General features: G+C 38.5%; 1 pseudogene; it reads left to right on the forward strand.

Annotated features, from left to right (window-relative positions):
* Positions 1-1,655: 1,655 nt before the first annotated feature.
* Positions 1,656-13,199, forward strand: LOC107831704 (berberine bridge enzyme-like 22; annotated as a pseudogene).
* The last annotated feature ends 3,282 nt before the right edge of the window (positions 13,200-16,481 follow it).

Below are 16,481 nucleotides of genomic sequence, written 5' to 3' on the forward strand. Positions count from 1 at the left end.
TATTTATAACAATTCCCAATTTCGTTTGAAAAGTCGATAAAAACCACCCTCGGGCCCACGTACCCGGATTCCGAAACTTTTCGAAGATAAACCTTACCCATATCACCATAAGCTCAAATAAATAATTTATTCCAAGTTCCACGTCCAATTTCACGGTCAAAATCCAAAAATATAATTTCTAGATTTTCTACCAAAAATTCCACAATTTCTACCAATTTCCATGCTTAAATCCTTATACAAATCATGTATTTAACTTGAAATAGATGGAGATCACTTACCTTATGATGCTTGATGAAAATCCCTCCTTGAAGCTCTCCAAAATCGCCTCAACCAAGTGAAAAATGAGAGAAGAAGAGCCAAATCTCACTCTTTAAAACAATCTGCCCAGCGACCTCTCGCACCTGCGGTCCCTTGACCGCTTCTACGGTTCCGTAGATCCGGCCACATTATCGCTTCTGCGGTCCTTCTTCATACCCCTCAACTCCGCATCCACGGCCCCCATCCGCTTCTGCACCTTCGCTCCTGCGGCTCCATGTGCGCAGGTGCGGTCCAGCTTCTGCGAAACTCGACCGCATCTGCGGTCCCAGCCTTCCCCAGCTTAAGCCTCTTATGCGACCCTCATGGACGCTTCTGCGGCTCCGCACCTACGGCCCTAACCTCGCAAGTGCGCTTACACCAGAAGACAGCAGCCTCAGCACCTTCATAAGGCCAAATTCAATTTGTTAACCCTCCGAAATTCACCCGAGGCCCTCGGGACCTCAACCAAGTATACCAACACGTCCCAAAACACATTACGAACTCAGGCGAGCCTTCAAATCATATCAAATAACATCGAAACTACGAATCACCCTCCAATTCAAACCTAATAAACTTCGAAGCTTCAAACTTCTACCTTCGATGCCGAAACCTATCAAATCACGTCCGATTGACCTCAAATTTTTACACAAGTCATAATTGACATTACGGACCTACTCTAACTTTCGGAATCGGAATCTGACCCCAATATCAAAAAGTCCACTCCAGGTCAAACTCTCCCAAAACTTTCAAATTTGTAACTTTCACCAAATGACCCCGAAATGACCTACGGACCTCCAAATCCACTTCCCGATGCGCTTCCAGTATCAGAATCACCATACAGAGCTATTCCCAGACTCAGAATCCCAAACGGACATCGATAGCATTGAAATGCACTCCAACCTAAATTTACGAAGTCCTTCCAAAATGCCAACTTCCACAATAGGCGCAGAAATGCTCCCAGATCATCCAAAACCCGATCCGGATATATACCCAAGTTCAAAATCATCATACGAACCAGTTGGAACCTTCCAATCCCGATTCCGAGGTCGTTTACTTAAAAATCAAACCTTAGTCAATTCTTCCAACTTAAGGCTTCCGAAATTAGAATTTTCTTTCCAAATCAACTCCGAACTTCCCGAAATTCAATTCCAACCACGCGCACAAGTCATAATACCAGAAGTGAAGCTACTCAAGGCCTCAAACCGCCGAATGACGTGCTGGAGCTCAAAACGACCGGTTGAGTCGTTACACGTAGTCCTCAAGTCTTTTTGGAGGAATGATCTTTCTAGAGCCCTTACGTGGCACCATGTTCTCATCCCTTGTGGCATCCTTGTCAACATTATTATTCATAACATTCATCTCTTCTAGAATATGCCCAGAAAAATCACAGGTGGCTAAATTCCTTATCTGCACATCCAATTTTCATTATCGCCCCTAAAAACGAGTCAGAAATCCAATTTATTATTCTTTATAGCCTGAAATTTGGCCTACAAATTAGAGTCAAATGTGGTGCACATGACTATGAAGGTCTCTCTTTTCGCTCTTTTACCAATACCCAATTCGTTATGCTTGATTTAATCAATCTTGATGATATCAAAATTGACAAAAACGAAGAAACGTCCTGGATTCAAACAGGTGCGACATTAGGGCAACTTTATTATGAAATTGCCAAGAAAAGTGAAATTCTTGCATTTCCAGGAGGATTATATCCTAGTGTTGGTAGTGGTGGGCTTAGTAGTGGTGGTGGAATTGGAACTTTAATGAGGAAATTTGGCCTATCAGCGGATAATATTATCGATGCTCGTGTTATGGATGTCAATGGAAGAATTCTTGACAAAACATCAATGGGAGAAGACTTGTTTTGGGCTATAAGAGGAGGAAGAGGATCAAGTTTTGGTGTTATTTTAGCTTGAAAAATAAAATTGGTACGTATTCCACCTAAGGTTACTGCTTTTACGGTTCGTAGAAAATTGGAAGGTAACACTATAAATTTACTCCAAAACAAGATATTTAAGAGTGATGTTTTTTTTTATTAATCTACTATTGCGGAAATTAAACAAGTAACAACTAATTTATCAAGAATGCAAATGTGTATGATGAGATTTTAATTCAGAGGAGGTGATAATTCCAGGATTGTGGTTGGTTTATCAATCCTATTAAGTTCAATAATCACACTCGTTAATCCAGATTATCTATGGTTGCTAATTAACCAGACCGTTTATATGAATAGCATGTTCCCACAATACTACTCGCCTACCCACAATATATCAATCCTATACTCTTATGGTATTGAGTCTATCATGAATGGATTTAATACTGTATTCAATTAAGCAAGATTGTTAGGTATATTCCTATCCTAACCGCGAAATCTTTCCCCGAGCCACGGGTTCAGAAACAAGCTCTCTCTAATTCTACTCTAATCTAAACACGACTTTCCCAAGCATAACATAGATAGTAGGGTGAATTGGTAGCTACAACAATTCATAAGTTAAAACTAGAATTAAAGAAACAACCACAAGATGAGAATCCAAATTAACGAAGATGTAACTATTAAACGTTAATAATCATGTCAACCACAACCCTAGAACTAGAGTGCTTAGCCACTCATGTTCGTAGTAACAATTTTCCAAGTATTTTGCATAAACAAATTACAAAGAAAAGATAAAGGAATGAAGAACTCGATGATTTTCTTCTCCAAAAGTTGTTCCACGTGATGTTCTTGCCTTCGGTCGCAAAAATAACTCCCAAAAAATGATGTTTAATGACTATTTATATGTGTAGGGAAAAGACCCAAACGAAATAACCAAGTCCAAAACTAAAAAAGGAGACAAAATAGGCTTTAAAACCCGGAACACCCTCGCTATAGGCCTCGCGGAGCGAGGCAAATCGCGAGCTTCATCTCGCTCTAGCCCGTGCGACGCAAGCTCTATCGTGTGCTTTAATCCTCGCCTCGCCTGCTCTAACGCGAGCAAGGTAGCTCGCTACGCCTGCTGCTGCTTCGATTCAATTTTGTTGCCTAACATTTCCAATTCACGTTTTTGTTTCTTTTTTCAATTGTTCTTTTTGTCTTCTTTTGATTTGTCTCTTTTATCTTCCTTTGTAATGTTAAACTTTAATCCTTATATATCTACTAATTAAATAATCATAACTCCATTCTTGTAGTATATAAAATACACATAAAATCTCTACTTTTCTTCCAATTTCGTCTTCGACGTACCTACACAAAAAATAAACTCAATTAAGCACAAATATAGTATAGTTTAGCATTAAAGCCCCAAAATGTAAGTTAAGTAATCCACTAAAAATATATAATTATAGCCAAATATCACTATCCCACACTTAAACGCTGCTCGTCCTCGAGCAATCAAACTACACTTTATATAGGCACAACCTTTTAAACATTTCTCCTAACTCATCACACCAAGAATCTTTAAAATAGACTAAGCACAAGGGTGTAACATCTTCACCTCAAGATTTGACTCGCAAGTACCATGCATTATTCACAACTCACTCACTTATGCTAAAATAGAGGTCAATGACATTACCTTTCCTTCATGAATCAAGTGCCCTCACACAACAAAAGAGATTAGTTCCACACACAATAAAATTTAAGAACAATTAGGAACTCAAGATAGAAAGAATTCACTCACTCTCAGAAATAACATTCATATGCCACAAAAGATGCACCATAGGCTTGCCCGTATCGTACTACACTACTAATCGAGCTCATTCAGTCTAGGATCAAGTATGACTTTAATTGGTTGTAATGTAGGCTGCGGGTCGGGTAGGATACATTTGGATATAAGAGTGACTACACCTCCCTAAGCACTTTAATACATACACTTTAACATTTAACCCCATACTTGTGTCAAACCATAACTCTACCTTCACATCAATGTATATTAACTCCATACTTCTTTAAGCACAATTACATCAAGAGTCACCACTATTAGGGAATATTTTTCACAGTAATACAATTATATTTTTCTTTTCTTTTTCAATTCAAGTGGCTCTTACTTTTTCAAAATAGTGCACCTTTCTCCTTAGTTCATTAGTTCCACTCAAAAGCCAAACTAACCACCCCACACTTTAACTTTTACAAAGTTCATAACAATTCAAGTGCTCATGAGAGGTTAAAAGGTACAAATAGATGGTTAATTCAAACAAATGGGTAAGTCTTAAATGTGATTGCCAAAGAAATATGATTACAGGCTCAAAGGGGTTAACTACGTTACATAACAATTAGGCGGGTAAACTATATATATCTGGCTCAACAAAGAAATGCCTATATCACTTCCAAGACTGAACAACACTACTATTTCACTTTGCAAACACACTGAAAAAGTTCTAGACATCAAATGCAATGCACAGAATAACACACAAACCTCACACACACATGGCACATAACTCACTCAGTATCGGACTCATCAAGACACTCTAGTCAAAGTAGTTAAGAAAATTTAAGATCATACAATTTAAGGTACTTATACAAGAGTCAAAAACTGAGCCTAAGTGTCACAACCAAAGTACTCACTATTCTCAAGGCATAACAAAGTCAAGAGATATTGCTTCAATTCAATTCATCTCACAATGGCTCCTACTCCTAAAAAAATAAAACTAACTACACCCGGTTTAAACAAAACCCTTGGAAAAGAACCGCGGCACAAAGAAAAACCAAGGGGGAATTACTACACTACATACAAAGAAAATCTTTTTGTCCTATTTCTTTAGACTTAACTCCCTCAAGAAAACTGTCTAGGAGATACATCGTCGAGAATAGTCCAATTTTTCTACCTTTTTTTTCGATTTAAAAAAAAAAAATTAAGCTACTAAAATACTACAACACTACAAAAATAAAAATAAGAAATTAATATTTTTCTAACATCCTACTAGTAATTAGCTAGAGAATTCTCCCACCCCACACTTAAAAGAGTGTTGTGTCCCCAATGCACAAATAAGGCAAAACAATAACAAGGGTGGACAAGAAACTCCTAGAAAGGTCAAAGGCCGAAGCAATAGCGGCTCACGGGGTACTCAGACTTCCCCCAGGCATGGTCCTTTGTGTGAGTACCCCACACTTAGTTCTCACCATCTAACTCATTTTTGCACACTTCTAATGGCTTTGCCTCCTATGCTTATAATCCTGCAAAACAAAAACAAACAATACATCAATAATAAGATTAAAAAAAAAAGCAGTAAATTTGGGTTGCATCCCAACAAGCGCCTGAGTTAACGTCGTGGCACGGCACAGAATCGCGTCTAATAGTTGGCAAGTAACACCTCTGACTTCTGACGATCAAAGTCACCCCCATAATAGTGCTTTACTCTTTGTCTGTTCACTAAGAACGTTTTCTCATCACCTAAGATGCGCAGCTCAATTTCACAATGTGGAGTGACTCTCATTACCTCAAATGGGCCCGACCATCTCGATTTGAGCTTCCCCTGAAAGAGTCTTAACCTCAAATTGAACAAGAGAACCAATTGGCCTGGTTCGAACTCACGATGGTGGATATGCTTATCATGCCAGCACTTGGTCTTTTCTTTATATAACTTGGCATTCTCATACGCATGCAAGCAAAACTCATCAAGCTCATTCAATCGCATCACCCACTTTCTACCCGCTAAGTCTGCATCAAAGTTCAGCTTCTTTATTGCCCAATAGGCCTTGTGCTCAAGTTCCACCGGTGAATGGCATGCTTTCCCATAAACTAGCTTGTAAGGGGAGGTTCCGATTGGAGGTTTGTAGGCGGTCCGGTATGCCCATAGAGTATCATCAAGGTTTGCAGCCCAATCTTTCCTACTTGCACTAACCGTCTTCTCCAGGATCTACTTTATCTCTCTATTTGAGACTTCGACTTTCCCACTAGTCTGAGGATGGTAAGTGGTTGAAACCTTATGTTTGACCCCATATTGCGCTAAGACATTGTCCAAGAGCTTGTTACAAAAATGGGTGCCCCAATCACTTATCATCACTCTAGGAGTGCTAAACTTTGTAAAGATATGCGTTTTCACAAACTTGACCACAACCTTGGCATCATTGGTAGGAAGAGCTATGGCCTCCACCCACTTCGACACATAGTCAACGGCCACCAAAATTTAGTTACACCCACCGGATGAGGGAAATGGACCTATAAAATCAATTCCCCACATTTCAAAAATTTCAACCTCCATAATACCGTGCAATGGCATCTCATGCCTTTTCGTGATTGTTCCTGTTCTTTGGAACCTATCACACCTCCTCATGAACTCATGGGCGTATTTAAACACCCTAGGCCAATAGAAACCCGATTTTAACACCTTAGATACTGTTTTGTCACCCGCACGATGACCACCATAAGGCGATGCATGGCATTCATGTAAGATAGCATTTATTTCAGATTCGGGAACACATCTTCTCATTTACTGATCAATACTAGATTTGAACAGAAATGGCTCATCCCACACATATGACCTCACATATGGCAAGAAATTCTTTTTAGCATAAGGTTCAAGATCAGGCGGCATCTTTCCACTTGCCAGATAGTTCACAAAATTTGCATACCATGGCACCTCCCCAGCAGTAATGGCCAACAATTGCTCATCCGGAGATGTTTCCTTGATGACATCTCCCTCAGCTACATGATTGCGAGTATTTAACCTGGGTAAGTGATCAACCACTTGATTCTCTATTCCTTTACGGTCTCGGATCTCCAAATCAAATTCCTGCAAAAGTAAAACCCAACAGATTAGCCTTGGTTTGGCATCTTTCTTTTCAAACAAATACCTGATGGTTACCTAGTATGTGTAGACGATGACTTTGGTGACAACCAAAATAGGCCCAAAATTTATCGAACGCCCACACTACAGCAAGCATCTCTTTTTCTGTCAGTATAATTTATTTGAGTGGGAGTGAGAGTCTTGCTTGCATAGTAAATGGAGTGAAATATTTTGCTCCTCCTCTGGCCCAATACAGCCCTAATTGCACCATCACTAGCGTCACACATCAGCTCAAATGGCTCGTTCCAGTTAGGAGCCACTATGATTGGTGCACTCACTAACTTCTTTTTCAGCTCCTTGAATGCTTTCAGACAAGCATCGTCAAAGTTGAACGGCACATCCTTCTCTAACAACCTGCACAAAGTAGATGAAAATTTTTAGAAGTCCTTTATAAATCAACGATAAAAATCTGCATGTCCCAGAAAACTCCAAACTCCTTTCATTGAAATCGGTGGTGGCAACTTTTCAAATGCTTCCACCATAGCCTTGTCAACTTCCAGTCCATCTTTGGACACCTTGTGTCCCAGCACTATACCTTCACGTACCATAAAATAGCACTTTTCCCAATTCAGTACCAGATTAGTCTCCTCACACCTTGCAAGCACTTTAGCAAGATTGGTCAAGCATTCATCCAAAGAAGGACTAAACACAAAAAAATCATCCATAAATTCCTCCACAAACCGTTCCACCATATCGGTGAAAATAGCCATCATACACCTTTGAAAGGTCGCAGGTGCATTACGCAACCCGAATGGCATTCTCTTAAATGCATAAGTGTCATAAGGGCATGTAAAAGTGGTCTTTTCTTGATCTTCTAGGGAAATAACAATCTGATTATACCCCGAATAGCTGTCAAGGAAACAATAGTATTCCTGTCTGGCTAACTTGTCAAGCATTTGATCAATGAAGGGGCTAGGGAAGTGATCTTTTCGTGTAGCATTATTCAACTTCCTATAGTCTATGCATATTCGCCAACCAGTCACAGTCCTAGTTGGGATTAATTCATTTTGTTCATTTACTACAACAGTCATACCCCCCTTTTTAGGTACACATTGAACAAGGCTTACCTACTTGCTATCGGACATAGGAAATACTATACCTGCGTCGAGCCACTTAATTACTTCTTTTCTTACCACCTCTTTCATGATTGGATTTAGGCAGCGTTGATGCTCCACACTAGGCTTGTGTCCTTCCTTCATGAGTATTTTGTGCATGCAGAATGCAGGGCTAATACCTTTTATGTCAGACATTTTCCAACCAACGGCATGTTTGTGCTCCCTCAGCACCCTTAAGAGCTTTTCTTCCTGCAATTCAGACAAATGAGAAGAAACAATCACAGGTAAAGTGTTAGAATTTCCCAAATATGCATAATGAAGATGAGATGGTAAGGGTTTAAGTTCTAATTTTGGGGCCTCCTCAACTGAGGGTTTAGGAGGCGGGCAGATTGGCCTATCCAGAGGCTCAAATTGGGTTCTTTCTCGTATGTATTCGCACGATGCATCCAGAATTTGCAACATCTTTTCAATCTCTTCTTCAAGTTCTAAGTGATTGAACAACATCAATGCCTTTTCTAGTGCATCTTCTTTAAACGCACTTGGCTCTACGGCTAGTTCATTTATCTCCACCACCGAAATCATGGCTAGGTCCTCGTAATGACGAGGCAACTGAATGGCTCGATATACATTGAAGACTGCTTCTTCATTGTCCACCATGAGGATCATATTACCTTCTCGGACTTTGATAATTGCATCTCCAGTGGCCAAAAGAGGTCATCCCAAGATGATAAGAACTAACTCATCAACCACGTAATCTAGGATGATAAAATCTGCAGGAAAAATAAACTTCCCAATGTCCAGCAAGACGTCCTCAATTACCCCCTCAGGATAAATATAAGATATATCAGCTAACTGTAGCATCACCGTGGTGGGTGACGGGACTCCTAAGCCCAATTATTTGAATACTGACAATGTCATCAGATTGATACTTGCACCCAAATCACACAAGGCTCTACCCACGTCAAATTCACCAATCCTTACGGTTATGGTAAAACTGCCGAGATCCTTAAGCTTTTGTGGAAGCTTATGTTGAATCCTGGAAGTGCACTCCTCAGTAAGTTCTATGGTCTCAAACTCACTTAACCTTCTTTTATTTGCCACTATGTCCTTAATATATTTTGCATATTTTGGGACCTCACAGAGCATGTCCACCAAACGGATGTTCAAGTGTATCTGCGTCAGCATATCTAGAATTTATGAAACATGTGGTCTTCATTCTTCTTTCTCAATATTTGAGGAAATGGTGGTGGCACCCTCTCTGATATTTGCCCAGGCTATGTTTTGTTTCTCTCATCCACCTCTACAGGTTTTGGCACTCTTTCTTTTTCGAGCCCAGATTGCTCCTTTTTTTCTTAGGAACTTCTTCCAACTCCCTCTCTCACATTTCTCAGTGTCACTGCATTGACTTGAGGATTTTTCTCTGTATTTCTTGGAAGAGCTCCAGCAGGTCTAGTATCCTGATTATTAGCCATTTGCCCAAACTGCCTCTCTAGATTTCTGAATTATGTGTGCAATTGTTGATTCTCAGCCCTGACTTGTTGATTCTCAGCCATAACTTTCTGATTGTCTATCAAGAGCTTTTTCATCATGTCAGTCAAACTCTCCTCTGCTTGTTGTGGAGGTTGAGGTGGATGATTGTAATTCACTTGAGGTCTAATATTCTAATTTCCACCCCAAGAGAAGTTAGGATGATTCCTACAGTTCGGATTTTATGTGTTACCATATTGAGCATGTTGATTTATCGGCCCTCTAGCTTGTTGCCCATGTAGTAGATTGATTCAGGATTCACGGGACATATGTCACTTGTCTGACCTTCACCACATAACTCGCAGCAAGTAGACATCTGTTACACATGTTGCATCTGTTGTGCGTGGTGCATTGTCATTTTATTCATCTGATTCACTAATCTCGCTATATCTTCCCTCATTGCAGAGAAATCATCAAGCTCGATCACACATGTTGACTTTTGTTTAAGTGCTCTTCGTGGCTCCCCATCTCCTTGCCAATTATTATCATTAGCAGTGAAATTGTTTAGAAGGATCTAGATCTCACTATACGGTCTTGCCATGCAACTACCCCCACATGCTGAGTCAAGATTCATCTTTGATGCCTCGTCCAACCCATCAACGAAAGTGTGACCCAACACCCCATCAGCCTGACAATGGTGTGGGCAGACTCTGAGTAGCTTCTTGTTTCTTTCCCAAGCTTGTCGAAGAGTCTCACCATCTCGTTGTTAAAACCCAAGAATCTGGCTCCTCAGCGACTTTGTCTTCTTCGTGGAAAATACATGATTAAGAATTTACTTGCTAGATCATCCCAATTGTGGAGTGAGTTCGTGGGCTCCTTTTGTAACCATTCCTTAGTTTCCCCCATCAGTGAAAAGGGAAACAATGTTAGTCTGATATAGTCCTTGAAAACGTTCGGATAATTGTAAGTGTCTGTAATTTCCAGGAAGTTCTTAATGTGCCTCTGCGGGTCTTCATGAGATAGACCCACATATTGCCCTATGGATTGAATCAGTTGTACCATGTACTATTTGAGTTCAAAGTGACCCGTGATATCATGCTTCACAATCGCCTGAGTCATAAGAGCCAGATTGGGCCTTGCAGCCTCTATCACCGGACGCTCTTCATTACCCACCATCTCTATTGGCTGTGGTTGAACTACGATGTTCAATTCTCTTTCAATTCTAGTTCTAGCTTCGACTTCCCTCCTCACTCTATGAAGTGTTCGTTCGATTTCAGGATCAAGAGGAAGGAGATTGTTTACGCTTCTACTCCTCCGCATTCAAGAGAAGAGCATGCGTTATAATAAATAAAGCAAACTAAAAATTAAAACTTGAACCAATAAAAGCTTAACTTAACTAAACAATCAATAACTAAGTCCCCGGCAATGACGCAAAAAACGTTTTGGTTTCCCATGTACACGCAAGTATACTTGGCCGTCAAGTAATAAAGTGGCTCGAAAGTCGGATGTCGAACCCACAGAGACTTAGATCAATTGTAAACTAAGCAAACTAAACTCAATTAATTGTCCAAGATATTTAAGAGTGATATTTTTCTATTAATCTACTATTGCGGAAATTAAACAAGTAACAACTAATATATTAAGAATGCAAATGTGTATGATGAGATTTTAATTCAGAGGAGGTGAAAATTCCAGGGTTGTGGTTGGTTTATCAATCCTATTAAGTTCAATAATCACACTCATTAATCCTGATTATCTATGGTTGCTAATTAACCAGATCATTTATATGAATAGCATGTTCCCACAATATTACTCGCCTGCCCACAATATATCAACCTCATATTCCTATGGTATTGAGTCTATCATGAACGAATATATACGATATTCAGTTAAGCAAAAATGTTAGGTATATTCCTATCCTAACCGCGAAATCTTCCTCCGAGCCACGGGTTCAGAAACAAGCTCTCTCTAATACTACTCTAATATAAATACGGCTTTTACACGCATAGCATAGATAGCAGGGTGAATTGGTAGCTACAGCAATTCACAAGTTAAAACTAGAATTAAAGAAACAACCACAAGATGATAATCCTAATTAACGAAGATGTAATTAATAAACGTTAATAATCATGTCAACCACAACCCTAGAACTAGAGTGCTTAACCACTCATGTTCGTAGTAACAATTTTCCAAGTATTTTGCAAAAAATAAATTATAAAGAAAAGATAAAGGAATGAAGAACTCGATGATTTTTTTCTCCAAAAGTTGTTCTACGTGATGTTCTTGCCTCCGGTCGCAAAACAAAATCCCGAAAAATGGTATTTAATAATTATTTATATGTGTAGGAAAAAGAACAAAATGAAATAACCAAGTCCAAAACCAAAAAGGAAATAAAATAGGCTTTAAAACCCGGAACACCCTCGCTACAGGCCTCGCGGCGCGAGGCAAAATACGAGCTTCATCTCGCTGTAGCCTGTGCGACGCAAGCTCTGTCGCACGCTTTAATCCTCGCCTCGCTTGCTCTAACGCGAGCAAAGTAGCTCGCTACGCCTGATGCTGCTTCGATTAAATAATGTTAAACTTTAATCCTTATATATCAACTAATTAAATAATCATAACTCCATTCTTGTAGTGTATAAAATAAATATAAAATCTCTACTTTTCTCTCAATTTCGTCTTCAACGTACCTACACATAAAACAAACTTAATTTAGCACAAATATAGTATAGTTTAGCATTAAAGCCCCAAAATGTAAGGTAAGTAATGCACTAATAATATATAATTATAGCCAAATATCAATGGCAAAATGTGTCACATAAATTTTCTAAAGATTTGTTTATGAGGGTTTTGATTCAAGATATGGGATTTGGAAATGGAAAAATAGTCCAAGTTTCTTTTCAAGGCTTATTTATTGGGAGAGCGAGTGAGTTAACCCCTTTATTGAATCAAACGTTCCCTGAATTCGGGTTAGACCCAAAGATTGCTTTCAAGATCCAGTGGGGAACTGCAGTGAATTGCCCTGCATAAAGAAAGAATGCTTGTACCCTGGATTCGATCAATGTTGCATTTTGCATCTAAGAGAACGAACGATTCAATTGAATTTTTAGTGAATAATACTGTGTCACAAACCAAGAATTACCAAAAGGCGACGTCTGATGTTGTGAAAACTCCAATGCAAGAAGAAGTATGGGAAATGATAAAAGACATGTTTTTGGAAGAAGAAAGACCTATGATAATATTGGATCCATTGGGTGGAAAATTGGAAGAAATTTCAGAGTTTGAACATTCATTCCCTCATACGAAGGGAAATTTGTTCAATATTCAGTATATGGTGAATTGGGGTGATAATAGTGAAAGTATATCTATCAAGAAGATTAAATGGTTAAGGGAGCTTTATGAGAAAATAAAGCCATTTTTGTCACATTGTCCTAGAACTGCTTATCTCAATTATAGGGATCTTGGTTTTGGGCCTAATGATGGAGTATATAGCTATTCAAAGGCTAAAGTTTGGGGTGCAAAGTATTTCAAAACTTTGAGAGGTTTGCTAAGGTGAAGAGCAAAGTGGATCCTGGCAATATTTTTAGATACAAACAGAGTATTCCACCTTTTAGAGTATCAATTTAAAAGATAGGTAAATGAAGTACAAATCACTTCAAGCTTTCCACGTAACTACACTTCTTGGGAGATCGATTACATCGACCATTACAGATGTTCTTTTTCATTATGCTCTTTTCGTAGGAGATCAACAAAATAAGACACAAGTGGTCGACAAATATTACACGAGATATCTTTGTAGGGTCATTTTCTTCTATTCAAATTGTAACTGGTTATATGAGTTCATTTCCTCACACTTCTCTACTCTACTTATTGATGTTGTTACTTCTCTCTCTCTTTCTACTATTTCTTTCCCTCCCTAACCTAATTTACGTAGCGTAAACCATCAATTTAAAGATGTTTTGTTGCAGAAAGGCAAAAACAAATAGGGAGATTTGTTTGTGTAGTCCATTTACAAATACTATTGTAGTTATATGACTTTTTTTATAGGAGATATGTAAATAAAACGTAAGAAATACTTGTAGGATCATTTTTACGATTTAAACTATAAGTGGCAAGGATATCATTTCCTTATAACTTTCGTTCAAAATCTTGAAATAATTCCTTGCCAAATAGAATTAGTGTGCTAGTAGATAATTAAATAGAAACGTTGGAAATGAGGTTCAAATATAGTTGGAATCTTTTGTTCCAAAAGAAGTATATCCAAACAAAGGTGCACAATTCTTGATTGAGATAGTATGATCCACTTATGTTTTTGAATGCCTTTTGACCCAAAAGGAAGATATCCAAAGGTTCCCTTCTACTCATGTCTTATTTAGAGAATATATATCGGTGGAGACAAGTGTTACAATTAGTTTTATAACCACTCAAACAAAAATAACAATAATTGGAGCTCTAACAATCAGAGAGCCTGTACATGATATTTAGAAAAAGGAGATGACAAACTAGGGTGTGGTTGAATGAGTGAGTAACTAATTGACGCTTACAGAGGAAGAGGCAAAGAAAATTTACCAAGACGAACATTGTTTATAACAATAACATGCAGGATTGCATATAGATGTTCGTAACACGCAATATAAGACATAACAATCCTAGACAGACCAATTCGTGTTGAAAATTTATTTACATGTCAAAGATCGAATCTAAGACGTACTTGGTGAAGATAGTCTCGTTTCAAAATTTCTTCGATAGTGCGAAGACTCTATACGTATCTATTGACCTGAGCAGTTTTGGTTTTGATGATTGACAAAGAAATACATGCATGAACCAGGTCCATGGACAGTGTACACAGGTGACGGGCAGAATCAAGTAAAAGGCATGCACGTGAAAGGAATAAGTATAAGTGGTTATTTTTAATAATCCTTGAACGAAAATATTGCATATTTGATACGGAGCATGACTCCTTACTTGAGGAGAACTCTATCCAAGATAAGAAAAAAGTTAAAAGTTGAAGATAACTAGAACTCTTCCACCAAGGAAGAGTAAAGCATTAGAACTCTAGTTAATCCTTTTTCTACTAACTCTATAAATATCAGTTGTATTCTCTTCTACATGTGATGCACATATACTGAAGTTAAGCATGAATTGAGAGCAAAATAGCAAGGCATTTTGTGAGCAATTCCTGTGAGATTTAAGAGTGCGATCCTGAAGCTACACGAACCAGATTGAAGAACCAACTCCATAAAGAGTTTTATGTGTCTTTCTTTATTTCTAGTTCAAAGTGTAGTAGGCGTTTTGAGTTGTACCTTTCAGCTTTCTAAGAAGCAAATTTTACTAGGTACCTGAGTTGTATCTTTCAAGTTAGAGTTAATTTGAAGTAGTTACAACAGTCTGTGGCGTGTTGCTATAAAGGTTAGAGTTAATCCTTAGGTTTGCAAGAGGTTGTAAACTCTAGTTGTATTGTTCAAGTTAGAGTTAACTTGAAGCAGTCGCAACAACCAGAGGTTGGTTGCTACAAGGGTTAGAGGTAATCCTTAGGTTTGCAAGAGTTTGTAAACTTTGTTGTTGGCTCAGAATTGTAGTGAAGTGTTTGGAGAAAATCCTACTGGGTAGTAGGTCGTGGTGTTTTTCACCTTTTGAGCCAGGTGTTTTTCACGTAAAAATCCTTGTGTTCTTTACTTTCTGCGTACTGTAGTGTAAGAAACACATAAAAGAACTAGGTCCTTCGATAATCCAGTGCACGCGAAAATCAAGCACCACACAAATCACCCTCCCCCCTCTTATATGGTATTGAAGTATAAAACAACAATTGGTATCAGAGCGGGCTATCCTTGAAGAGGCTAACACCTTAGGAAAAGATCAAAGTGAGTGCACTACCTGGAAACTATAAAAAGCAATTCACTTGGCCACCACTATCCAATGATCAATATCACTTGGAGATGATTGATGGATGCTTCAAATGTTGTAAACAAGACCAAATGATTAAGAATTGTTCTATATGGGAAGTCGAGGGGAAAGAGGAGAGATCTGAAAGAAGGATCCGGAAGAAGGAACAGGTTCATGATAAGAAGAACTACAACAAAAGGCCATCCAAAGCAATGGTTGCTACTTGGAAAGAGAGTTCAGATGAGGACAACGATGATGGTAATGTTGAACGAGCTCTTATGGCAATTAGAGAATCTATAGATGAACCTAATGAAGAATCTGAGATAAGTTTTCTAGACCTTAGAGAAAAATTTAAATTCCTTTCTAAAGATAGACTATCATAATTGTTGCTAACTTTAATTGATGAATCTAAGAATATAAGTTCTGAAAAAGAACAAATGTCAAAAGAGTGTAACCTTTTAAAAGCAAAATGCAAAAACCTGGAAATTAGGGCTTGTGAAACTGAAAAAGAAAATACTGCCTTGAAGAACCAGGTTCATGCATTTGACATAGCTGTCTTAGATCTTAGATCTAAAAATCTGAAATTGAAGTTAGGATCAGGTAAAGAAATAGCTAGTGTCACACAACTCATACTAGAAGAAGATCTAGGAGAGGTAAAAGATGAGCTATACAAAAGGGATGAACAAGTAATAGCTTTGAATGAGGACTTGACTAAGGTTAAGCATGAACTTGATAGAACATGTAAATGGAATTGGTCCTCCGATGCACTTTCATGTCTACAAGAACACCGTAGTAGCAATAGAAAGGGACATGGCTTTGGGAACTCTGCACCTAAATGGGATTCCAAAAGCAAGTACCTAACACTTTCTGAGAATAAGATTTGCACTCACTATGGTAATACTGGACACTATAGGAGTGAATGTGTAGCATAAGAAAAGGCAAGTCTAAGGAACAAAGTTTTTTTCCAGGGAAGAATAGGCTGCCAGGTTGGGCAAAGAAAAATTTAATTTATCCAATTGCCCATAG

The sequence above is a fragment of the Nicotiana tabacum genome, chromosome 14 (genome assembly GCF_000715075.1).
Source record: "Nicotiana tabacum cultivar K326 chromosome 14, ASM71507v2, whole genome shotgun sequence".
Taxonomy (NCBI): domain Eukaryota; kingdom Viridiplantae; phylum Streptophyta; class Magnoliopsida; order Solanales; family Solanaceae; genus Nicotiana; species Nicotiana tabacum.